The sequence below is a fragment of the Balaenoptera ricei genome, chromosome 12 (assembly GCF_028023285.1).
Source record: "Balaenoptera ricei isolate mBalRic1 chromosome 12, mBalRic1.hap2, whole genome shotgun sequence".
In the NCBI taxonomy this organism is placed as follows: domain Eukaryota; kingdom Metazoa; phylum Chordata; class Mammalia; order Artiodactyla; family Balaenopteridae; genus Balaenoptera; species Balaenoptera ricei.
The window spans coordinates 17,596,329-17,623,201 of NC_082650.1; the positions used below are offsets into that span (position 1 = coordinate 17,596,329).

At 40.4% G+C, this 26,873-nt stretch overlaps 1 protein-coding gene across 2 annotated transcripts in view; it reads right to left on the bottom strand.

Annotated features, from left to right (window-relative positions):
• The window catches only part of SASH1 (SAM and SH3 domain containing 1), a 308,428-nt gene that overhangs the window by 189,640 nt on the left and 91,915 nt on the right, over nucleotides 1-26,873 (bottom strand). The window lies entirely within an intron of this gene.

Here is a 26,873-nt window from a genome sequence, read left to right on the forward strand (position 1 = left end):
ATGCCATGCATTGCTAGGGGTGGCAGCTATTTAGGGGGAATGCGCTTTGGGTTTTAATGGTTCCTTTACAGTAAGGGCATAGGGAAGGGCCTTTTTCAAAAGGAAATGTTATGGTTGTAGCCATTAAGCCAACACACCTGGGGCCCCGTGTGTGTTTTTCTAAGGACAAGATCCATGACGGATTTATTTTATGAGGGAAATAGCCCTGTAGAGGCATTTCTCCTTTTGTGATTGTTTCTTTAAAAACCACTCAGAATTCTCCCTGGGAGATGACAGTCCACGTCACATCGGATCTGGTGATTGATCACTTTGTGAAACAGTTCAGAAACTACAATGAATTGCCCCTATGTTAAAGGACTGAGTGGTACAAAAACCCAGGTGAGGTGCCCCAGGGAGAGAGCCCTTGCTTGTTTTAGAGGGCTCTGGCTGTTGTTGTTTTTTCCTTCTGAGCCCACATGAAAGGAGGGGTACAAGATCACGTCCCTCGAAATTCCCCTCCTAAAGCATTAATTACGGGGTCCAAAGGATGAATAGCCCTTAGAGGAAAGTTCAAAATTGAAAAAAATTGAAAAAAAAAAACTTTTCCAAAGGTATTTAAATTTATACGCATAATCCCCGATGACAAAGAAAAAGAAAGCAAAAGTTTCCCCTTGATAGTGAGGAGGCATTGTGTTGAAGTGGAGTGCTGGGTGCAGAGTCAGTACGACCAGGCCTGGTGCTTTTCCCTGGACTGATGCTGGAGTTAGGTCAGGTGCGTGTTCTAAGATGCTGGGAATCCAAATAAATTCATTAAAGCATTGGTGGGCTTTATTATTATTACTATTATTATTACATCTATAAAGACATGAAAATAAGTGAATGATAGGAAAAGGTAAAATAACCATTGAGTTGATTTTATGTATATTTAAGAATTTCAATGTATTAGCCATGTGGTACCTTACTCAATTCAAGAAAATACAAAGGAGGGACTTCCCAGGTGGTCCAGTGGGTAAGACTCTGTGCTCCCAGTGCAAGGGGCCGGGGTTTGATCCCTGGTGGGGGAACTAGATCCCGCATGCATGCTGCAACTAAGAAGTCTGCATGCAGCCACAATTAAGACCCAGCGCAACCTAAATAAATAAATAAATATTTAAAAAAAGAAAAAGAAAAAGAAAATACAAAGGACAGTGCTGCTTCTACTGGGGGCGGCTAGTTTTCTGCATCAACACCTTCTGGCAAGTGACTGAGCATGAAGCCAAATAAGCAGGATGGTCGGGGCAGGACTCTCCAGCACCAATCGTGAGTCTTTCTTCTAGACTCATCAGATCACCTGAGGGCAAAGCATTTCACTTTCCTGTGCTGCAGTTTTCCCATCCTAGAGGAGGCAAGGCCACACGAATTGCCATGTACCTCCTCAGAGGTGATATTATATTTCAGAGTCATCTAAAGATAGGTACCATTTTGCAACAATACAAACACACATATCAATATAACTAAATCTTAGCCAGCATTTTGGTACTTAGAGAATCAAGCTACCCTAGATATTTAAGCTCCTTGTCCTGGCATTCCCTAATAAATGGATAAGAAAATAAGTAATACATTTGAGGGGGAATGTTGGTACCTACAATTTTGCTGTCTGTACATAAATATGAAATTTTGAGCATTTTTCTACTTGTAGTACGTAATAATTTTTTTGACCATCTGAAAAATGAAGCTGAACCTTTTCGCTTATCAGCTTCATGATGCTTCTACTCAAAATGCGTCTGATTACTTCTCCCAAGTTGAGTGTTTTCTCCTTTGGTTAACGTCAATCTTCCAAAAATTCCTTCAGGGGCTTTTTAACAAAATATAAAGAATAATTAGCAACATCACAATCATCATCAAACTATTTCAGAGTCCCACAGGGTACTGTTTACAAAGAGCTTTTTGTAATAGAATTATATCCCATGAGGGCGGGACAGGGCCTTGAAGGTGATCTGGATCAAATCCCTCATTTTCAGGATGAAGAAATGGGCTCCGGAGAACTTGAATGATCACTCCAAGTGGACACAACTATATTGAGCAGAATCAAAGTCAGATGACTTGATGACTTTTAAAAGTTCTTTCATCTATGCTGTAATTTATTTGATTCCCACAAAGCTCTGTAAGGTGGGCAAGTGTAGATGTGCCATTAAAGACATGTATAGGGAAAGTATACACACAGGAATCCTGCTTTCTCCTTTTCTCTTTCCATCAGGGCTCTCCCTCATCCAGCTCTGTGGAATTGTTATGATGTTGGTAAGTGACTTCCAAGGACAGAAAGGGATCTAGAAGAGAATTTTCTAGACACCTAGCAGAGACCCAAAAGTTGACTGAAATCAATTCTGTGGGTTCTGATAAACATTTATTGCAATGAACTATCAGAATGCAGTCAATGAAAGTAAATATTGGAAATGCACCTATCGCAATAAGTGGTACTTCTTGGAAAATTAGTGTCAGTCATACAGCTGCACATATATGCGTGCAACACGTAAGTACATACATACACACATACACATATAAATGCAAATACTGGATTGCTTTGTAAAAAATTGTTTCTTACTATGCGGCAGGGTTACAAGTTTAAAAGCCACCAGTCTAGAAGCTGCAGGGTGTTGCCTGCAGCCTACCTAGGACATCATTCTGACATAAGAAAAGTAAAAAAATCTATTGCCTGGCAGTAAAGGTAGAGTTTGGCAGTAACACAAATATAATGGGTTCAGGACAGAGCCCAGTTTGAATTTTCACTCAGGTTTCTATAAGACATTGGGCAAGTTATTTATCTCATCTGTAAAGTGGGATAGTTCATCTCCTTAATGCAGTTGCTATGAGGTTGTGTGTGAAAATGCAGGCAGCAATTCTCTATGAATTAGAACTTTGTCCCCCCTTTCCCTCCCCCTATTCACTCATACCACGAGGTGGTATCTATAAAATTTCCCTGTTCATACCTGTCTCTTGGGTCACATAAAGGAGTTAATTCCTAGCCCTGGAACGTGGCTGCTGAGTGGAAGGGCTGGGAGGTTACCTCTGGCAAGGCGGAGTCATAAGGGCTATTCAGTTTGAAAGGAAAGGTATTAATAACAGTAATATCGATGTTATTTATTGAAAATCAACTCTATGTCAGGCACTGTGTTTGATGTATAAAAATATTTTATTTAAACTTTAAATAGAATTTATGACTTCTCACTACGATCCAACCCTCCCACCCCGGCTCACTTCCCATTTCAGTACTCTGTTACATCCATCCGTTGGTTCAAGCTACCAACCTCAGAGACGTGCTTGAATCCTTCCCACACCTCACCATCACTCCCATCTAACCATGGACAAGCCCCGTGGATCCTACTTCCTAAATATGTGTCAAGTTCATCCACTTCTCTCTGTCTCCACTACCACGCACCACCTTAGTCCATACTAGCTCCATCTTTTACAATACTTTATCTAGATCAGTGCTTCTCAAAGTGTGGACTCAAGAACAGAAGCATTAGCATTACCTAATTTGTTGGAATTTGTTGGAAATGCAAATTTCCGGCCCCAGCCTCCAAGCCTGCAGAGTCAGACACTCTGAGGATGGGACCAGTGACCTGTATTTTAACAAGCTCCCCAGGCAATTGTGAAATCTGCTCAAATTTGAGAGCCGCTTGAAACTATGGGAATGTCAGAATAAGGAAAAGGAACACATTGCCAAGGGAAGGTGAAGTTGTAAAATATAATATGTTGAAAAACTAAACCAGCGGATTGCTTTTTAAAATTAACTGGTAAAAGAAACCATCATGAGATATGTGAATGGAGATCCCCAAATCAGATGTTCAGAGACATTTGGCTTCTAAGGGCAGACAATAAAATATTAAATGTATTTATTGCAATAAAGTGTATTATCCATAAGAATAGTACATATTTTAGGAACACAGCTTCATTCAAACACTTGTTATTTTTTAAAGACAACACATTTTCTACAGAAAAAAATGTGAGATTAAGCAGAGATTAATAGAGAACAGACTTGAGGACACAGTGGGGGAAGGGTAAGCTGGGACGAAGTGAGAGAGTAGCATGGACATATATACACTACCAAATGTAAAATAGATAGCACAGCACAGGGAGATCAGCTCGGTGCTTTGTGACCACCTAGAGGGGTGGGATAGGGAGGGTGGGAGGGAGACGCAAGAGGGAGGAGATATGGGGATATATGCATACGTATAGCTGATTCACTTTGTTGTACAGCAGAAACTAACACAACATTGTAAAGCAATTATACTCCAATAAAGATGTGAAAAAAAGCAGAGATTAAATCCAAAAGATTATAAATAGTCCAAATTTTTTTTTTTACCATACTGCATTCTGAAATTGAGCAATGAAAACAGATAAACTCATTTAATTTTTGCCTACGGTCAGCAATCCTCTCTGGCACTCTAACGTGGGGCATTCCATAATGCCTCGGGGGGAGGGGGGTGGGGACTAACTTCAAGGAAAGACTGAAATGCCAAAACATTTTCCCCCTTGACAATCCCAAACATATTTTTTCCACAACTGCCTTAAAAGTGAGCCAAACCCATGCTAAAGCATTACCTGTTTAAAAGCCTCTTCATCATGGAGGATTTAGTAAGAGAGACTGAGAAAAGAGCTAAGAGCAAACTAAAGAAAAATTAAAACCAGGTGAAGACAGCCCAAACAGGCTAGGGAGAGAAGGTAAATAAACAAAATGATGATTCAGGGCTATAAATACTTTTCTCTGAAATCTCTTCTTCCACTCTGATAAGCAAGGTTACTAGCCTAGCCAGTTAGGTTTTCCTCTGTGCTGATGCTATGTAAACACCAAGGTTCTGCCTGGGAATTATTCCATCAGGCATAAAACGACGTGACCGATATTTCATTTTGCATAGTTGGGTCAGACTAGGTAATTTCTAAAGCCATTTGTAATTCTGAAATACAAGGATTCTGAACTATTCAGTAATACACATTATAGACAAGAAGCAAAAGACTCTGAGTGGGGTACCAACATTGAATTCACAATGTTTAAGGCAAAGGACCCAAAGACTTCAACTCACCATGAAATAACTTCTGAATTAACATAGGAGCAGTGTGTCTCCTGTGGAGAGCTGTGAGATTCTCTGAGAGCTACCTGACACTGAAAAGGAGAAAAAAAGGAAGCATGGAGAGGGAATGGTCTTAAGAATCATGCTGCCTGCTATTTATCTTTTTAGCTTAGGAGAGTGTAAGAAAAGAAAAAAAAAGGAATGTGTTAATAAGAGACGAAAGATTATGTTAAATATTTCCAAATTATGTAAGGACAGTCTAAAAAGCACAGCTGGGAAGTATCATCCACCAACCAAACTGCTTCATCAATCTTGTCTGTTTTATAAACTTTACCCAATGAGAATGCCTACTTGGCTGTCTCTATTGCTTAAACATACTTGTGAAAAATATTTTTTTTCCTATTAAACGTAAAAGCTCCAGTTAACACTATTGCTCTGCTTCTTTGAAGTGCAATGTTATATACATAGAACAAAAGATTCTCACTCACAAAATGAATCCCAGAAACCATAGAAAACTATTACAAATCTTACCCAGAATTGAAGTATTATCCAGAATACTTTGGTTGAACAACGAGAAAAAATAATTTATAATTAATGACATTTGCATATGACTATTGAAAAAGGAGGGAGGCATTGAGCTGAGTATAACATTCTGGAAAAAATATGCGTTGACTCATTAAAGCAAAGGAAAGTGTGATATCCTTTTCACTACTCATTTTTTTAAAGAGTCACATATTTACTATATCAATTACTTGAGGAAGAACCACGAGTCTTAGATGCACTGCCCAGCCTGATGGTAACTCTGTATACAGCCTTGCTTTACTCTCTTCTGTGTCTTTCATGGGGGAGCCAATATTCTGGGTCACAAGGAGCAAGATTTTTATACTCCTAAAATGTACCTGTTGGCTATTGAAAAGAGACACTCCCATTCTTGTTTCTAAAGGAATAAAGAAAGGAAGGAAGGAAGGGAGGGAGAAAGGCAGGGAGAGAGAGAGAAAGAGAAAAGAAATCTCCTAACTTTCCCTTTAGCTATAAAGTTCTATCCTTTTAGAATCTCAGAAACATATCTTCCTTCTTACACAATCTAACTCCCTTCCTTTCCATGTATAGTAAGTTTTTCAGTCTCCCCTTAGTCATTCAAGGCCATTTTCCTCTTCTGGGTACTTTCTTTCAAATTGCATTTCCTGTGACACACAGAGGCACACGCGCATGTGCGTGCACACACACAAAGGCTCAGTTATCTCAGTTTTTCTGAGCCGCCTTATACAATTGAAGATATAAATAAATGAACTTGGTGAAGAACTCATCAAAAGAGGTGGCACCATGAGAATGTCTCAATGAGCTTCTCACATATAGAGAAGTTTGAGTGACAGGACATTGGGGTCATGGCTACTTCCTTAAATAGTGCCTTGGTCAAGCTTAGTGAAACAATTCCCTGTTTTAGGAAGCACGTAACATGCTCTGCTCCTATGGTGAGTGCTGGCTGGAATGGGGATTGAAATTTAAGAGAAATATTAATATGGATAAGCAGGCCCCAGATTTTCTGCACCATTTCCCTCTCAAGGAACACAAATGTTTTTAAAGGAGCAAAAAAGTAGGTTGTCTAGGCGTAAATTTTTCCTATGCCTTATAAATGAAACAACTAGGTGCTAGCTCCTCTTTATCTAATGAATGTTCTCAAAAATCAGATGATGTTGATTCCAATTGCAAAGAGACACAACAAAGGCCCCTTGTTCTAGAAATGAGGTCATTTGGACAGTCTATCCATTAAGAAAAAGCCTATTTTGCTTTAAGAGGTCACCTATTGGGGCAGGAAATCCATCTTTCAGCCAGTGCACTAACATCTGGCCTAAGTCTTCTGGGCTGAAATGTCAATTTCCTGGTCTAAATGGAACACACATGAAAGGAAAAAAGATAAAAAATACAATTTTTTTTTTTTTTTTTTTTTTTTTGGCCACGCTTCATGGCTTGCGGGATCTTAGTTTCCTGACCAGGGATTGAACCTGGGGCCATGGCAATGAAAGTGCCGCGTCCTAACCACTGGGCCACCAGGGAACTCCCAAAATTCTCCAAAAAAAGAATTACTCTTTAGTGATCAAAACAAATAAACAAAAACAGTAAAATAACTGTATGAAAATTTTATTTCTTTCTGTAATAACTCCTGAAAGGTAAAATTAAGAGGCTAGAGATTAACGATAGCAAAGGGACAAATCAATCATTCACTGGTACATTCATAAATAAATATACTTTAATTTAGAATGACTAATCATGATTCATGATGATTCATCCCAAGCTGGGCCAGATTTGCTTTTGTATTCTACTATGAGGAGGGGGAGGGGAGGAAGTATACTAACTAAATTAACAGGATAAAACTTAAAAAAGAGAAGTAAAGGGAGGATATTTAACCAACACAAGAAAAAAATCTTCTCAAGCTGGTTAAGAGTGCCATAAAATATTTCATGTGTAATTCTTCTAAATAAGCCACTCAATTTATACTACTTTTTGTACCCTTTCAGAATATTCCATAGTTTTGACTAGTCTCCTACTGGTTCAAATTAGAGAGATCTGGTCCATCATTCATTCATTAATTCATCAGGCAACAAACATTAATTGAGCTCCAGTTATGTCTGACATCACGTTAGGTATTCACAAAAGACAGCCCTGGTTCTCAGGAGCATTTAATCAGGAGTGTAAAATCCTTATTTTTTTGAAATTAAATTGTTAAATTGTCCAATTTAGGTTCACTTTGTAATTAGTGGTGATGTGGAGTCTAGAAGAGGGTGAAAATTGAGAAAAGGCACCTTTTCAGTCATACTACTAATCTAGGCAAGAGCTACAAGGATTAACAATGGGGGCACTTAGCACACGTACATCGGTTCCTGCCTGATCCCACACTGCTTTTTCAGCTTGATTTTCTGTTATGATCAAACATACAGTTATTTTGGAAGGCTCTTATCTACTTTTCCCCACATTCTCTGTATTTCCTATTTTCTGCTTCTCTGTTTTGTTCAGTCTGTTCATTTTCCCTGAAATACTCCTGCTTTCTCCCTCCAGCTTTGTTGAGATATAATTGACCTATAACATTGTGTAAGTTTAAGGTGAACAACTTGTTCATTTGTTACACTTATATATTGAACAATGGTTACCACCATACTGTTAGCTAACACCTTCATCACCATCGTATCACGTAATCACCATTTCTTTTTTGTGGTGAGAACATTTAAGATCCACTCTCTTAGCAGCTTTCAAGTATATAATAAAGTAGTATTAACTATAATCACTATGCTATATATTAGATCCCCAGAACTTATTTGTCTTATAACTGGAAGTTTGTACCCTTTGGTCAATACCTCCCCAGTTCCTCCACCCCCAGCCCCTGGAAACTACCGTTCTAACCTCTATTTCTACGAGTTCGGCTCTTTTAGATTCCACATATAAGTGATATCATACAGTATTTGTCTTTCTCTGTCTGACTTCTTTCACTTAGTGTAATGCTTTCAGGTTCTTCCATGTTGTCACAAAGGGCAGGATTTCCTTCCTTCTCATGGCTGAATAATATTCTGTGAATTTACCTATCTATCATCTATCTATCTATATCGATATCAATATCGATATAGATATCTCACATCTTCTTTATCCATTCATCTATTGACAAACACTTAGGTTGTTTTCATAGCTTGCCTATTGTGAATAATGCTTCAATGATCATGGGAGTTCAGATATTTCTTTGAGAAGATTTTTCATTCCCTTTGTATATATACCCAGAAGTAGAAATGCTGGATCATATGGCAGTCCTGTTTTTAATTTTTTGAGGAACCTCCATACCGTTTTCCATAGTGGCTATACCAATTTACATTCCCACCTACAGTTCACAAATGTTCCTTTTTCTCAGGTATTCTTATTTTTCTGAAAGAGCCACAGGTGATTATGATGGGTAGTAAGGGATGAAATCCATTGGTGTAAGTGAGAATGTAAAACTGAGAAAGACAGAACTTGGGGAACACCAGCATTCAAGAGAACAACATGGGGTAATGACACAGTGTCTGAGTGAGAGTAGTCCCAGGGGTAGAGAATCATGATGGCATGATGTCAAGGAATCTGAGGGTAACAGGAAGACGGGAAGGATCAGCAGTGTCCAACATTATGGAAAAGTCGATAGGAAGAGTATCAACTGAACGTTCATTTTAGCGGTCACTAGTAACTCTACTTAGCCAGTGCAATTTCATTGTAGAGGAAGGAGTAGAAACAAGATTGCAGGAGACTGAGGAAATGATGGGAGAAAAGTAGGTGAAGAAAGATAACACAAGGGATCACAAGGTTTGAAGAAATATTTTTAAGCATGTGAAAGATTTGAGCGAATTTATAAGGCAAGCAGAAAAGGAATAGTAGAGGAGGAGAGATTGGAAATTTAAGAGAGGGTGGTACTAGAATAAGATTCCAGGGGAGATGATGGTGATGATAATAATAATTTACATTTTTGAGAAATTATTGTTGGTGGGATTCTCTTGTACAGAGTCCAAACAGACTACCCCTTTCCCGTTAACACATGTTTCCTACTCAATAACACAACAAAATTGATCAGATTTAAGCATTCTAAGAAAGAATTACATTCTAGTCACATTTTGCTGATGCTAGACCCAGACCATCTTCACTGGATTTTAAGATTTTTACAAATCCTCATTCATACGTTTCAGATATTTCAGTTCAATAAGCATTTACTGAATGTCTATTCTGTACTTAGTAGAAGGTATTTAAGCATTGGGGAGTATGAAAAGTCACAGACTCTGATCTTGATGAGCTTAGTCTTGTGAGGGAGACACATAAATACTCTCAACCCAGTGTGATAAAAGAATCCATAGGCCCTTTATGAACTGAGAGACTGGATGGTCATGGCGGCCTAGAGGCATCATGGCAGCCTTCCTGTAAGAGGCTTCATCTGAGTTAAAACAGTCTCAAAGGAAAGGTTGAAATTAGCCAGTCACATGGGGGCTAAGCTGGTTTCAGACTATGAGAACAACAGGAACAAAGGCACAAAGACATAAAACAATATTATGTGTTGGAGGAACTTGAAGTTCTCTGTTTTAAAAAATGCTAGTGAGGGAATGAATAGCTAGTCCAAAGCTCAGAGAATGAGACGGTCAGTCACACTGCACCTAGTCTGCTGTCAACTAAAGAGGTTAGTCTTAAGGCTCTGGGAGAGCGCATCCTTTGTATTTTAATGCTTCCTGATTTCCTTTCTGAAATGGTAACCTTCATTTTACTTCCCAAGTGCACCATGTACAGGAAGATGGGAAGGATCAGCAGTGTCCAACATTATGGAAAAGTCGATAGGAAGAGTATCAACTGAACGTTCATTTTAGCGGTCACTAGTAACTCTACTTAGCCAGTGCAATGAGGGTCCCTGGGCTGAACAGGCAATGCCAACGCCTGCAATAACAGAGTACACATGAAAAGCCAAGGGCACATTAGGGAGGGTGTAAAATTTGGAACACTTCACTAATGTGCAGGTCATACCTGCCCAAAGGCCATGCTGATTCTTCTTCTTTCCAATATTAGTAAATGGGTCACCTCCCTTGACATTTCCTAGCAGCAGTACCAAACAGCTTCATGCAGAGAATCTCGTCCTAGATCTCCCCACCAACACTGTGATGTGAGGTAATTTGCAATCTTCCTGGTTCTCGGGGTCCTTAACTCTAAAATGAGGAGGGGGGAGATATTTGAGGTCTTTTCCATTTCTAATGTTCTGTAATACTGTGAGTGAGCATTTTGGTATAGGAATTGTCTTAGGGAATAAGGAAGTAAGGAGGTACCAAAAGTCTGGGGAGGAGGAAAATAGCTTTCCTGGTTAGTGGAAGGTATTTATATAACAGATGGGTTAAGCCATCTGGAAGATACCCCTTATAAGAAATGGCTTATGCATGCATTCTTGATGAGGCCAAGTGTTCCTCAATTCTCCATCTAGAAATCAAGCAGTATCTTCAGGAAGGTGGCAATGGAACGTGACTGACATAAACAAAATTACAAATGTAAATTGGTACAAGATTCAGAAATTTGGCAGGATGCATCAAAATCCATAAAAATGTTCATATCCTCTGATCCAGTATTTAGACTCCTGGGAATTTATCCTGGTAAATTATTGGAAAGGAATCAGAAGCTCTGTGCTCAGAGGCTTATTACTGCACTTTTTATAACATTTAAAATTTAGAAAGAAGCTTCATATTCCACAAGAGAACAATGGTCAAATAAATGATGATATTGAAGGAATAATATCTATTGATTAAAATGTCAATATAAAGAACATGTAACAGCACGAAAAAATATCCTCTGTATGAAACACTTAACTCTGAGAAATCAGGAGTGCATGTGTGCAAAGGTGAATCGAGAATCTACAAATATTATATGCCAGTGTTTTTAATTGAGTAGGAGCTCAATAAATATTTTTTGAACAAGTAAGTAAGTAAATGAAGTAAAATGAAAACTGGTGATGCACTAGGATGGTGGGATCTTGAATTAAATTATCTTTGAAAATTTTTCTATTTTTGTTACTATGTTGTTTAATGATAAGCACAAAGTTAATGAAGGTTAAACATTTATTAAATGTTTATTGTGTATAGATCTGGTCCTATAGATAACATATTTTGTAATGCTACTTATTCATCACCTTCTGAAACACGCCTGCTACTTTTCCACCTCCAGATTCAAGCCTTCATGGAGCCAAATTCAATGCCGGCCAGACATTTGAATGAATGAATGAATACCTCAACAAATGAGTGGCAGAGATTAAAGCACAAGATACTAGTACCTTAAACCACACGGTCTCTGGTGTGCTGTATGGTCAGGAATTCTCAGTACTCACTCAAAGTTCTAGACTTTGAGATTCTCTATGTAAATAACTGCAAGAATTGGAAGGATTGAGTTCCTGAAGCTGACAGACAAAGAAAGAGTTCTCAAAACCCTGTCTCAGAAAGCATAACCTAGGGCTTCCCTGGTGGCGCAGTGGTTAAGAATCCGCCTGCCAATGCAGGGGACACGGGTTCGAGCCGTGGTCCGGGAAGATCCCACATGCCGCGGAGCAACGAAGCCTGTGCACCATGGCTGCTGAGCATGCACTCTGGAGCCTGCAAGCCACAACTACTGAGACTGCATGCCTGGATCCTGTGCTCCGCAACAAGAGAGGCCACCGCAATGAGAAGCCCATGCACTGCAATGAAGAGTGGCCCCCGCCCGCTGCAACTAAAGAAAGCCTGAGCGCAGCAACGAAGACCAAATGCAGCCAAAAAGAGAAAAACAAATACCGTATGCAGCCAAAAATAAAATTAAAAAAAAAAAACAAAGCATAACCTTTTCAATTGCTTCTGATCATTCTTTTTTTTAAAATTAATTAATTTATTTGTGGCTGCATTGGGTCTTCCTTGCTGCTCGTGGGCTTTCTCTAGTTGTGGCAAGCAGGGGCTACTCTTTGTTAAGATGCGTGAGTTTCTCATCGAGGTGGCTCCTCTTGTTGCAGAGCACAGGCTCTAGGCATGCGGGTTTCAGTAGTTGTGGCACGTGGGCTCAGTAGTTGTGGCTCGTGGGCTCTAGAGCACAGGCTCAGTAGTTCTGGCGCACAGGCTTAGTTGCTCTGCAGCATGTGGATCTTCCCAGACCAGGGATCGAACCCGTGTCCCCGGCATTGGCAGGCGGATTCTTAACCACTGCACCACCAGGGAAGCCCCTTCTGATCATTCTTGAATGCCTCACTGTTCTTTTGTTTTTTTAATTGGGGTATAGTTGCTTTACAATGCTGTGTCAGTTCCTGCTGTACAATGAAGCGAATCATCTATATGTACACATGTATCCCCTCCCTCTTGGATCCCCCTCCCACCCCCATCCCACCCATCTAGGTCACCACATAGCACTGAGTTGAGCTCTGTGTGCTATACAGCAGGTTCCCACTAGCTATCTATTTTACACACAGTAGAGTATATGTGTCAAACCTAATCTCCCAATTCATCCCACCCCCCCTTCCCCCCCTGTGTCCACACGTCCATTTCCTATGTCTGTGTCTCTTTTCCTGCACTGCTGATTGGTTCATCTGTACCATTTTTCTAGATTCCACATATATGCGTTAATATACAATACTTGTTTTTCTCTTTCTGACCTTCTTCACTCTGTATGACAGACTCTAGGTCCATCCACATCTTTGCAAATGACCCAATTTCATTCTTTTTTATGGCTGAGTAATATTCCATTGTATATATGTACCACAACTTCTTTATCGATTCGTCTGTCGATGGACATTTAGGTTGCTTCTATGTCCTGGCTATTGTAAACAGTGCTGTAATGAACATTGGGGTACATGCGTCTTTTTGAATTATGGTTTTCTCAGGGTATATGCCCAGTAGTGGGACCGCTGGGTCATATAGTAGTTCTATTTTTAGTTTTTTAAGGAACCTCCATACTATTCTCCACAGTGGCTGTATCAATTTACATTCCCACCAGCAGTGAAAGAGGGTTCCCTTTTCTCCACACCCACTCCAGCATTTATTGTTTGTACATTTTTTGATGATGGCCATTCTGACCAGTGTGAGGTGATACCTCACTGTAGTTTTTATTTGCATTTCGCTAATAATTAGTGAAGTTGAGCATCTTTTCATGTGCCTCTTGGCCATCTGTATGTCTTTTTTGGAGAAATGTCTATTTAGGTCATCTGCACATTTTTTGATTGGGTTCTTTGTTTTTTTGATATTGAGCTGCATGAGCTGTTTGTATATTTTGGACATTAATCCCTTGTCCATTGCTTTGTTTGCAAATATTTTCTCCCATTCTGAGGGTTGTCTTTTCATCTCGTTTATGGTTTTCTTTGCTGTGCAAAAGCTTTTAAGTTTAATTAGGTCCAATTTGTTTACTTTTGTTTTTAGTTTCATCACTCTAGGAGGTGGGTCAAAAAAGATCTTGCTGCAATTTATGTCAAAGAATGTTTTTCCTATGTTTTTCCTCTAAGAGTTTTATAGTGTCCTGTCTTTTACATTTAGGTCTTTAATCCATTTTGAGTTTATTTTTGTGTGTGGTGTTAGGGAGCATTCTAGTTTCATTCTTTTACATGTAGCTGTCCAGTTTTCCCAGCACCACTTATTGAAGAGACTGCCTCTTCTCCATTGTATATTCTTGCCTCTTTTGTCATAGATTAGGTGTCCATAGGTGCATGGATTTATCCCTGGGCTTTCCATCCTGTACCATTGATCTATATTTCTGGTTTTGTGCCAGTACCATATTATTTTGATTACTGTAGCTTTGTAGTATAGTCTGAAGTCAAGGAGCCTGATTTCTTCAGCTCCATTTTTCTTTCTCAAGACTGCTTTGGCTATTCGGGGTCTTTTGTGTTTCCATACAAACTGTACACTTTTTTGTTCTAATTCTATGAAAAATGCCATTGGTAATCTGATAGGGATTTCATTGAATCTGTAGATTGCTTTGGGTAGTATAGTCATTTTCACAATATTGATTCTTCCAATCCAAGAACATGGTATATCTCTCCACTTGTTTGTGTCACCTTTGATTTCTTTCATCAGTGTCTTATAGCTTTCTGAGTACAGGTCTTTTGCCTCCTTAGGTAGGTTTATTTAAACAGTGGAATGTACTGCAAAACTTTTACATGTTGTAGCATTTCCAAAAAGGAACAGGAGTGCACTATGGCAAATTTTTAAGGAATGGAACCTGAAGGAACTCAGCATCCAGAAAAAAGCAAGCAGGAGATGTTGGGAGTCACGTTTTAAAAGCTTTTCTCAGTATTTCCTCAAACCTCCTTACTAATAACAAATATTCAGGAACCACCTCTTTTGATCCACCCAGAGTGTTTAACTTTCCTGGTTTTGCAGGTTTAATGATAAATATGGTGTCACAGATTAACAAGAGCTCTTTATTGGACTGAATTTTATCACTGGCTCATGCATGCACGCCCAGGTTCCATACAGATGGCTCATCTGTATCCAAAACAAGTATTTAGCCTTTGGTCAGCAACACAAGCAATTTCACCATTGATTTTTCTTAGATACAGAGTCTACCTTCTTTACTATTCATCTCGAGATTTTCCAAGGAAAAACATTATTTTTGAAGTTGCTCTGTGCCCTTGGCTATTTCTCCTGATTCCTTCCCTTTCCAGCTGATTCAGAGTGGAGCGCATGCAGCCAGGTGCTGTATCTGATCACCTTTATACTCCTCAAGGCACAAACGACAGTATTTTTAAGCACAGCAATCTCAGGGGTTCTATTTCAGTAGCTCGTGTGACATAAAGAGCCTCACCTTGAGGCTCTTTCACACATACATATACTCAAGATACACCCCTCTTTCCATACTTCTTTAAACCCTGACTGTCCCAGAGCTTGGCCACCTCAGCAAAGCAATAATCAATACTCCCTGCATCATCTCAACATATGGTGGCCAGTTTCTCCCAGAAATATCTATGACTTATGAAGGAAAACCAGCAAAACATTTCATAAACCCATGGTGTCAAACACCACTCACTTTCCTGGTCTGTAAAATAAAATGTCTAACTTTCAGTGCTTATGAGATGAAAAATTGAGAGTCCAAATGCACACTGCCCAGCACTTCCTGAGAGCTTTCTTCTAATCACAGATGCATTCTGGGCAAGCCAATTAATCTGGGCACCATGCCCTGAAGTGGGCTGTGTGCTGCTCCATGTCACTAACAGCATGACATATATCTATGCCCTGCACCCACTTAATTTGTCCCTGGCTGGAATACATGAACTTTTATTTGTGTTATTATCATCATATCCTGTCTAGACTGAAAACAGCTACAGAGCAGCTCCCTTCATATTCGGTGAATTAAAAATAAAGAAGCCGGTCTCTCCCCCAACTGCCTCCGCTGGGAATGCTGGTGGGTTTCCACTCAGCCTCTCCCATCTAAAAGGGGAGAAACAGAGGGAAGACCAGGAAAGCTGCTTCCAACTGGAAAAACCTAGATAAGAGCAAAACTTGACGTTAAATAGTAAACACAGTGTTCCGACTCCAGTAATATTATATTTTAAGTAAATCTCTTGGAAAAATAATGAGGTTTAAACCAAGCTAGGCAGCAGTAAAGTTCGGACTCTGTTTTGATTCTACTTTGAAAACACTGATGTGCCAGGAAATCGGTGAACAAAAGTATTACTGTATCCTCAGAGTTGTGAGTGGGGGAAGAGTCTGTGGGGCTACAGTGCAAGGATTCTCAAAGGCAGAAGTGTTCAGCAGTGTGGCAGGCTATCCTTTTTCTGAGATTTCTGACAGGCTAAGAAAGCTCCTACCACCAAGGTAAGAAAATCCTTTAAACTTAAAATATTTTGAATTTATATAAAACTGACCAGTCACTGGGATAACTTGCATCAGAAACAAACAAAATCTGTCCATTTAAGGATTCATCAAAGGATCTAAGGTGGTGGTTGAGCACATAGACTTTGACTATTTAAGTTCAACCTTAAACAAGTATTCTCTAAGCCTCAGTTTCTTCAATTATCAAATGGAGTTAATGAAAGTGTCTATGACATAGTGTTGATAAGAAGAATAAATGAGATAGTTTGCAAACAATTTGATGCTATGAGTGGCACATAGTAAATGATCAATAAAAATATATTAGCTACTTTTATTATTATTATATGGAAAAGCAGTTAAAACAATATCTACCTGGCTTAAAGGGAGCACTGAATAAATGAGAATAGTGGTTATTAAAATTTTATTTCAATTCTGTTTAATACTAATGATAAATAGCTGCTTTTAAAAACCATGTATACAGGAGGGTGGGAGGGAGACGCAAGAGGGAGGAGATGTGGGGATATATGTATATGTATAGCTGATTCACTTTGTTATACAGCAGAAACTAACACACCATTGTAAAGCAATTATACTCCAATAAAGATGTTAAAAAAAAACCCCAAAAACCATGTATACTATTTTTCATGGGTAGACTTGGGGCTTAGGAGAGAATAAGTTATTCTAACTCCATCCCCTCTTTCTTTCCCTCCTCTTGAGCTCAGACACAGTAATGATGTTGGGTGGAGAGGAGAGAGGAAAATAGACATCTATTTCCAAAATTGGTTCAAGGGCCTAAAATGAAAACGTATGCCATTGATTAGAGGGAAATGACCATGAATGTCTTAGAAATAACCCCAGTCTCAGGCACAAAATAATACACTCAGCAGGCTCAGTAAACTCCTCATTATCATATAAATTGTTTTCAAGGCTGATCTAATAGGATATGATTAATAATTGGGATTTGTTTTCTTCCAAGAAGCTGAATGATTGAAGGGAACCCATACAATTTAAAAGACTGTTCCTAAACTGATCAAGTAAGTGTTTTCTGCTTTGTTTTGTATAAACAAAAATATTCTCATTAGTAGGCAGAGTCCTCACGGATGCCGCCGAGTGAGGTAGCGTATGTGGCTGCAGTCTTGGCGTCGTCTGTGTTCACTATAGGAAGTGGGGCTGCGTCTACTCACCATATGGCTTATGAAATGAGAACTGCAAAAATTATGGCTGCTCAGGGACAGAACTTCCGACTCCGTGTTGTTTATCCTCTGATTAGAATACCTGGTAGAGTCCAAGGACTGCTTGAGCTACTTCCCAGCTCTTTTCACTTCCTCTTTGGACCTTTTCTGAGAAGCACAAGCTCATTACCGGTGTAAATTTAATGCAACCCAAACTGCTTATGAAAATCTGGACAGGAAAACACTGAGCTTATGCTAAAGGTAATTTTCAGAGAAACAAGGTTTCCTTGTTCAAGTTGCCCAAAATTCAGAGCTCTGCAAGGGGGAGGGAAGGACTGGCAAGTTAAGGGAAATAAAATCAGCAAAATACGGCCTTTGATTACGAGTTAACACAATGTGTTCTAGCCAGTTGACACAATTACAGCTCTTGCTCCTCTGCCGGAAGGAGCAGGTAGCAGCTTCTAATTCCCCTGCCCACCCTACACCAGGCACGCAGCTTCACGCACACAAACACCAACACCCTCGTCAATTAGAAGCAACATTAAAATGATGTCCCATCTGCTCACAAATGTCGATGAGCTCGTGCCACCTACTGAGGGGCTGTGGGACAGTAAAAGGGTAAAGAGACTCGACACAGGTTTGTATATTATTTTTTAAAAATGTTGAATTATTATTGTTATTTTTAAATTTTTGGCTGCGTTGGGTCTTCGTTGCTGTATGCGGGCTTCTCATTGCGGTGGCTTCTCTTGTTGCGGAGCACGGGCTCTAGGCACGCAGGCTCAGTAGTTGTGGCGCACGGGCTTGGTTGCTCCGCGGCGATCTTCGCGGACCAGGGCTGGAACCCGTGTCCCCTGCATTGGCAGGCGGATTCTTAACCACTGCGCCACCAGGGAAGCCCAGGTTTGTATATTTATATTGACAAAGAGCCACTTCATTCAGTGTTCTCCCTCCACTTCCACCTTCTACGCCACTGCTTTGCCAGAAATCTTCTGAATAGTTTTGCAGTGGTATTTTGCACCTGGAAGAGTGTTAGTTGTATTTAAATACCAAGCCTCGAGAATCACAGGACATTGTGAAACATGTGCCATACCTCAAATAGTAGAAAAAATTAGCAGGCTAAGTTACCCTCGAACCATCCTCCACATGTATTCACAAATAAGCACGAAGAAAAACTGAAGCCAAGAGGTTTTAAATTGGAGCTACAGGTGAATTTTCTCAGTCAGGGTGAATCTAAGACACCGGAATGAGTATAGAGATTATCAAAGCTCTTTTCCAAAAATCTGGACAGTCGGAGAGTATGTCAGAATCAGGATGTCATGTCAGCTTACGAGAGCTTCCATCCAGCCTCTGCTCACGTAGTTTCCCTACAATATCTAAGTCCAACTTTGGGGTTTGGCTCAGATGGTATCCCCTTTCTCTACCACTAATTCCCATGATCTTTTTTTTGGGGGGGGGGAGGGGGAGGTCTGGTTATCATTTGGAGTGTGTCTCTCCTCAGTCACTCCACACGCCCTGGATCTCTGTCTGCTGAAGCTCAACCTGTCCTTCAGGACATAATCAGACGCCACCTCCCCTGGGAAGGATTTTGGCAGTACGACCATCTCCCCAGCACGAGCCTCTTCCTCCTCCATGATCCCAGAGAAGTATCCTGCAAATCCCACTCGCACAGCACTTAACACACTGCATTTTATTTTATTTTACTACTTTTTAAAAAAAATTTTATTTATTTATTTATGGCTGTGTTGGGTCTTCGTTTCTGTGTGAGGGCTTTCTCCATTTGCGGCAAGTGGGGGTCACTCTTCATCGTGGTGCGCGGGCCTCTCACTATCGCGGCCTCTCTTGTTGCGGAGCACAGGCTCCAGACGCGCAGGCTCAGCAATTGTGGCTCACGGGCCCAGTTGCTCTGTGGCATGTGGGATCTTCCCAGACCAGGGCTCGAATCCGTGTCCCCTGCATTCGCAGGCAGATTCTCAACCACTGCGCCACCAGGGAAGCCCCTATTTTACTACTTTTTAAAGATTCTCTATCTTCTTTTTTTTTTTTAATTGAAGTATAGTTGATATATATAATATTATGTTAGTTTTAGGTGTACAACATAGTGATCCTAAAAATACATTATGAAATGATCACCACGGCAAGTCCAGTAAACAACACACAGCATTTTAATTGTTCCTTTGCTTCCTCGTCTCTTCACTGTGAGCTGCCTAAGGGCAGGGACTCCATGGTCTTTTCCTTTTGTTATTCTTAGTGCCTAGTACAGTGCCTGGACTTAAGAGAGTCTCAGTGAAGAGTAAAACAAAGTCAGCACTTGTGGAGTACTTCCTATATGCCAGGCACTGTTCTCAGTATATTAATGATAGAGTCTATTCCCCGAGGTTTTTAGAACTGACTTAGATAAGCCATATCCAAAGCCTGGTACAGACTAAATGGTGAATAAACTAGCAAATTTTATTTCATGAGTTATTTAGTTCTTAGAACATATTTTGTATGCAGTGCTACTATTTCTTCTCATTTTAAAGATGAAGAAATGGATACTTACAAAGGTTAAGAAACTTGCCGAAGGTCACTTACTCAGCTTAAGTGCCACAGTGGAGTTTTGTTTTATTTTAACATCACCTTCATAGTTTTTGACAACTAAGTACTGTCGTTAGTATTACTTCTTTTTCTTCCAAGTCAGGTTTATCGAGGCATAATTTATATACGGTAAATTTCATACCTTTTACTGCACAGTGCTGTGTTACAGTCGTGTAACTACCACCACAATCAAGATAGGGGAGAGTTACACCACCCCAAAGAATTCCCTCATGGACTGAAGCCGTGAACTCCTTTCCCCACTCCCCGGCTCTGGAAAACACTGATCTGATCTCTGTCCTTTACAGCTTGCCTTTTTCAGAAAGTCACATAAGTGGAGTTATAGAGCATGTAGCCTATTGAGGCTGGCTCCTTTCACTTAGCATTTGAAGTTTGTGAAGCATTTGCGATTCATCCATGTTACTGTGAGTATCAGTAGTTTGTTCCTTTTTATTGCTGAGTGGTATTCTATTGTATGGATGTACCCCAGTTTACTCATTAACCAGTTGAAGCATGCTTGGGTATTTCCCAGTTTTTGTTGATTATGAACAAAACCATTTATAAACATTCATGGACAGATGTTGTGTGAACATAGGTTTTCATTTCACTTGGGTGAATACCCAGGGGTGGCATTGTTGGGCCATGGGGTAAGTGTGTATTTAATTTTATAAGAAATTGCCAAAATATTTTTCAGAAGTAGCTGTACCATCTTGCATTCCAATAAGTAATGTGTGAGAGTTTCCTTTGCTCCACAGCCTTGCCAGCACTTGGTGGCAACAGGTTTTTTTTTTGGGTTTATTTTTTAAAGTCATTCTAATAGGTATCTAGGGGTATCTCACTGTGGTTTTCATTTGCATTTCTCTAATGACGAGTGATGTTGAATACCTTTTCATGTGCTCTGTTCAATATTTTGCCCATTGAAAAAATTGGGCTGTTATCCTATTACTGACTTTTAAGATATCTGAATATATATTCTGGATACAAGTCCTTTATCCGATATGTGCTTTGCAAATATTTTCTCAGTCTGTGGTTGTCTTTTTATTTTATAATGTCTCTCAAAAAGAATTTTTACCTTTGATTAAGTCCAACTTATCCATTTTTTCTTTTATGGATCTTATTGTTTTATCTAAGGAATCTTTGCCTAGCGGAGCCACAGAACATTTCTCCTATGCTTTCCTTTGGAAAATTTTCTAGGTTTAAATTTTTACATTTTGATCTATGACCTATTCTGAGTTAACCTTTACATAATATATGATGTGTGGCTCTAGGTTCTCTTTTTCTTTCACTTATGGATTTCCAGCTGTTACAGCACCATTTATGAGAACGAGCAGAAATTTGAACTCTAGTTTCTCTGATTCTAGAGGTCAAGTTCTTACTATGTAAATCCTTGTTCTATGTTTATGTATTTCTTTAATCTTCTGCTGGATCATACGCTCTTTGACAGAATTCGCTATATCCCTCATAGCAGAGTGCCTTGAACATAGCAAATCCTCACTCATTACCCCTGGACTGACTCTTTAAATGGAGGATAGAATAATAATCAATCACTCAAAACTGGCCAGTCCTTGTTCTCCCTTGCCCAAGAAAGAAACAGTATCCTCATACATGATGCCTGTGTGTTTAGAGCTCTGACCCACCCAGCAGGCAGGCAAAGGTCACCTGTCCAATATTTACAACTGACCTCCATACCCTAAGCCTTTTAATACAAGGATGGAGGAACTAGTCTTTTCCTCATATTAACATGGGTCTCAGTCTACCGGTGGCATGACGATAATTACATTTCTTCTGACAGCATTCCAGCCTGATATACAAGCTCTGGCTGTCCTGAGGAATGGTCATTTCCCAGTCTCTTCTGGCCAACAGGCAGGGCTAGTTCAGAAGCAATTTGGGGGCCAGAACCAGTGGGTGGAGGAAGGAAATATGCAACACTAGTATAACTGAGATTAACTGACATCTTGTGTCTGATCCTAGAGTAAATAAGCTAGTGCGGGCAAGCCCTCTGCATGATCTTCAGCTCCATGGATTTATAAGCAAAGGCCATTCTGTAACTCACAGAGGGCAAGGCCAACAGACCATTGCTTGGCCTTTGCCACCGAAAAGGCAAGAGGGTCTTGCACAGTCCACCTGAGAAGATTTCACATTTTTACCCCATCACTCATTTTTCATTATAATAACCTTCAGTTCTCATTCAACATTCCACCTTCTCTCTTTCCCAAGATAGCATAACTACAAACACCAAATCATTTCTGGTGGGGCCACATAGAGGAAGAGATGCTCACAGGCTGAAAAGGAACGATTCCATTTTCTTTTTTTTTTTTTAATTGTTTTAGGCTGTGCCACATGGCATGCAGGAAATTAGTTCCCCGACCAGGGATTGAACCCGTGCCCCCTGCAGTGGAAGCGTGGAGTCTTAACCACCGGACCACCAGGGAAGTCCCCATTTTCTGATATGAAAAACTGGAGAGCAAGAAAGAAAAGTAGAAACTATCTAAAAAAAATGCTCTCAAGTTTTTGGTAAACACTGATATAACACAAGAAAGGTTTTTTGCCTAGGGCCCATTACAGAGTAAGTTTTCAGACATGCAATATTGTTAGCCATTATTATGCATTTTTGCTTTTTTTTTTTTTTTTTTACCATTTTTAAAAAAACTGGTAAGATGCCATTATTATACCTTGTACAAGGTGCAGTGCACATACACATGCGTATGTGCATATGTGCACACACACAAACACACATGAGACACTAGGGAGAGAGAGAGAAATAGAGAGAGAATTAGAGATTAGGCACCGAGAGAAAAAGATAGGGCACTGTGGTTGGCTGCACATCTTGCTTCCCCAGGCTAAATCTCCAAGCCTTCAGGCTGTGTCTCTTCCATGATCTCTATCCTCGTATTATCATAGAGATTCTGGGATCACAGCTCCTCTTCAGTGCTCTGCACATCTTGAACATTCAGAGTCAGCTGGGTTATTTCAGGGAAAATTAAACAAAATGTATTTGCTGAATAAACATTAATGGAAAAGTCATCAAACCCTGCGCGAAGTGGCCAGTTAAATCAAATTCTACCAGCCAAGTGATTTGCTTTCCACCAAAACAAGATAAAGCCAAGTTAAGTTGACTAAGAGGCTGAGCAAAAAAATTAATAACCTAATTAAAAAAGCAGCTGCCCATTAGCAACATGAGGAAGATGACAGGCCATTCTGGTCGGGCTGGATTCTCAGGACAAATCATACACCCTCCTCTGGAGCCTGAGAATCAGCAGGGGGTGGTGGAGCAGTAAATACAATAGGATGCATGAAAATACTGGGGAAGCCATGGAACCTGGTTTATACATATCCTCTTCCAGGAGGATGTCATTTTTTAATGGGTTTGACAGCTTGGTATACTGTAAGATCTTTTAGGACAGGGCTCTCAGCTTCCTCTCCAGTTGCCTTTGAGGGTTGTGCTCAGAATGTGGCAAGTGGCCAGTTCTCTGGCGCACCCAAGGATAACTAAGAGGCACTGTCACCACATATGCTTAAAAACACCGAGGTCGGGTCATCGTGCACATACCTACTGAGCGCATGGCACAAAGTGATTCCCAGAGGTACTGACCAAGTCCTGTGGCCAGGATGAAGTTCTCCCAGTCCTTGGGCACAGCTGGCTTCTGAGACTCAAGTGGGCTAACTACTTGTGATGCCATTGAATGAACTCAGACCAGCCTCACATGGCCTTCTTTTTGGACAGCAAAACAAAGGCAACAAGGCAGGGGTATGGTAATGCTCATTCAAAGGCTACTTTCAATGGTGAAGTCCATTATTTAGGCACTGAAGAGAACCCAGACTAAAACATACTCCTTGTCATCCCTTGGTACACTAGACCAGTGGTTCTTAAGCTTTAATCTGCATCAGAACCTTCTGGAGGGTTCCCAGAGGGTCAGGTTCAGTAGGTCTGGGCTGGGCCTGAGAACTTGCATTTCTAACAAGTTCCCAGCTGGTGCTGATGCTGCAGATTCAGGAACTACAATTTGAGAACCACAGCATCCACATTGGCTTGGATAACATTTCCTACCTCTGTTCCTCTAAACTTGACACATGATGGAAACTTCAGAATTCAGTAACTACTGAATGATTCCATAGTAAAAGAAAAAGTAACAGTGAAGCCAACAATGTTTCACTTTTACAGAGGTCAGAGTTTTGGCAACCTCAAGGATTTGGAACATAGTTGCAAACTCCCAAGTAAGATAAGTCCTTAAATCGTTAAAATAAGCCTGTAAAAAAGTTATGGTACTCTGTAGGGGGTGACAATACAAGAGAACCCGTTAGGTCTGAGTGTAAATTAAGCCAATACATATTGCAAGATAATGACAAAAGAAATATGAAGGCACTAGCATCAGGCTATATTATCTGTAGGGGCAAAATGTCCCTTTTGACTTGGTATTAGCCCTTGTGGTCATCACTATATTACAAGTGAAACACAATAATCCATTTTCCTAAAATATTCATGCTCCTCTTGTAGCAACTCCCTCCCACTGTTGCCCCAGTGTCAATTAACGGCCAATAAGGAATTCTCCCTGGATGTGAGAGTGCAAAAAGACTTATAGCTCAGCTTGGGACACACGATGATTGTCAGCTGGAAGAAGTGGTTCTGAGGGGGCTGCTGGGTGATGCGTTCCACGGCCTCGCTCTCAGGGGGAATGCAGGGATGGGGAAGGAAATCTGCCCCTGGCTCAGCCCTGAGGGGACCTGTCTGTGTTCCCAGGTATGGGAAAGAGGCTGTGAAACCTGAAGGAAAAGATTACTCTGTAAACCCAAGGGAGGGCTGTAAATACTAGTGCGGAGAGACAGCCCTCCTATGTCAACAAGATCAAAGAACCCCCCTCTCCTGGAAAGACCTATTAGGGGCTGAAAAAACAGCTGATTTTGAAAGGGTCACAAAGTACGAAGCAGGGCGCAACACAAGCGACAGAGAAGTGGCAGCAGTGATGTTCCTTGACAATCAAGGAGAGGCTTCCTAGAAGCCAGTTAGAGGCTGGAACCTTGGTGCTTAGAGACTAGTGACCATCAGCTCCTCTAGACCCGTCTCGGCCTTCTTTGCCATCTTTCTCCTGGGAGGCTGACGTCTATTGACGGTGGCCTGAGTCCTGGTCCTCTGGCTTCCTTTGGGTTGGGTCAATGGTGGAGGATAGGAGAGTATAAGGAGAGAGAGGTAGGGTAGGGTGTCTATCAATGTCTAACAGTGCCAACTCCTGCCAGGGTTTTAACAGTTGCTACCTTCCTCTAAGCTTGGAACTCAGCAGAGGTGAGCCCATTTCCAGTGTTATGGTTCTTGACTTAACAACTGTTTTCCCCAATTTTCCCTTTAGGCTTCAAGGTGGTACAGGCTTCCTGCAGTTGCTAGTGTCTGGTGCTTCACCATCCCTGGTTCTTTTTTTTTTTTTTTTTTTTTAAATTATTAATTATTTATTTTGGCTGCGCCAGGTCTTAGTTGCGGCTCGTGGGATCTTCACTGCGGCATGCGGGAGCTTTAGTTGTGGCATGCAGACTCCTAGTTGTGGCATGTGGGATCTAGTTCCCCGACCAGGGATGGAACCCGGGCCCCCTGCATTGGGAGCGCAGAGTCTTACCCACTGGATCACCAGGGAAGTCCCATACTATCCCTTGTTCTTTAATCCTGGCCACACTTCTGTGAAATAGCACTTCATTCAACTCTCGTCAAACCCTCTGAGTCAGCCTGCTGTCTACTGCCTGGGCCCTCTGAAATAGAGATCAAGGTCAAAGCTTCCTCGGATTGAGAGTGAGCTTTGGTGAGCTCCCGACTGTAAACTCGGGAACAAATAGAATCATCAGCTTTCCCAGGTAACCCTGTAGCAGAAGGTAATGAAGGTAGAGGACTTGAGGAAATTAGTCTCAGCTCAGGAATGTCAATGAGAATATGACTCTAAAACAATTACCAAAAGCATATGAGCAGGGGTTAAACAGCTGAATACATTCTGAAGAAACTGATGAGTATAGAACATAGGAGTTATTTTAAGAAAGTTTTCTAGAAGTTGTGAATTTTTAAAGCTAGGTCTTGAAAGAGCAATAATAATTTTGTTGTTGTTGTTGTTGTTTTTGGCCACGCTGTGCAGCTCGTGGGATCTTAGTTCCCCGACCAGGGATTGAACCTGGGCCCAAGGCAGTGAAAGCGCAAAGTCCTCACCACTGGACTGCCAGGGAATTCCCAATAATAAAATTATTGAAAAGATTTGAGGGATAGTATGAGTACTGGTAGATTTAGGAGGGAATAAAGCAGGATGCTATGTCCTATTTTTAAAACAGCTTTTTTGAGAGTTAATTCACATTAAAATACAATTCGCCCATTTAAAGTGTACAATTTATTGCATTTGAGCACATTCCCAGGGTTGTAAAACCATCACCACAGCCTGATTTTAGAACATTTTCATGCCCTTGAAAAGAAACTTTGTACCCATTAGTAGGCAATTCTCATTCCCTCCCTCCAAGCCTCACCTCAAGCTCGAAGCACCACTGATCTATTTTAGGTCTCTATAAATATGCCAATTGAGAATATTTTATATAAATGGAATCATACAATATGTGGTGTATTGTGACTGACTTCTTTCACTTAGCAAAATGTTTTCAAGAGTCATATTATTTATTCATTCATCAGTTGATGTACACTTGTGCTGTTTCCATTTTCTTAAAATAAATAATGTTGCTCTGAACATTCGTATACAAGTTTTTGTGTGTACCTGTGTTTTCATTTCTCCTGGGTATATCCCTAAGAGTGATATTGTTGAGTCATGTGATAATTCTGTTTAACTTTGAGGAACTGCCAA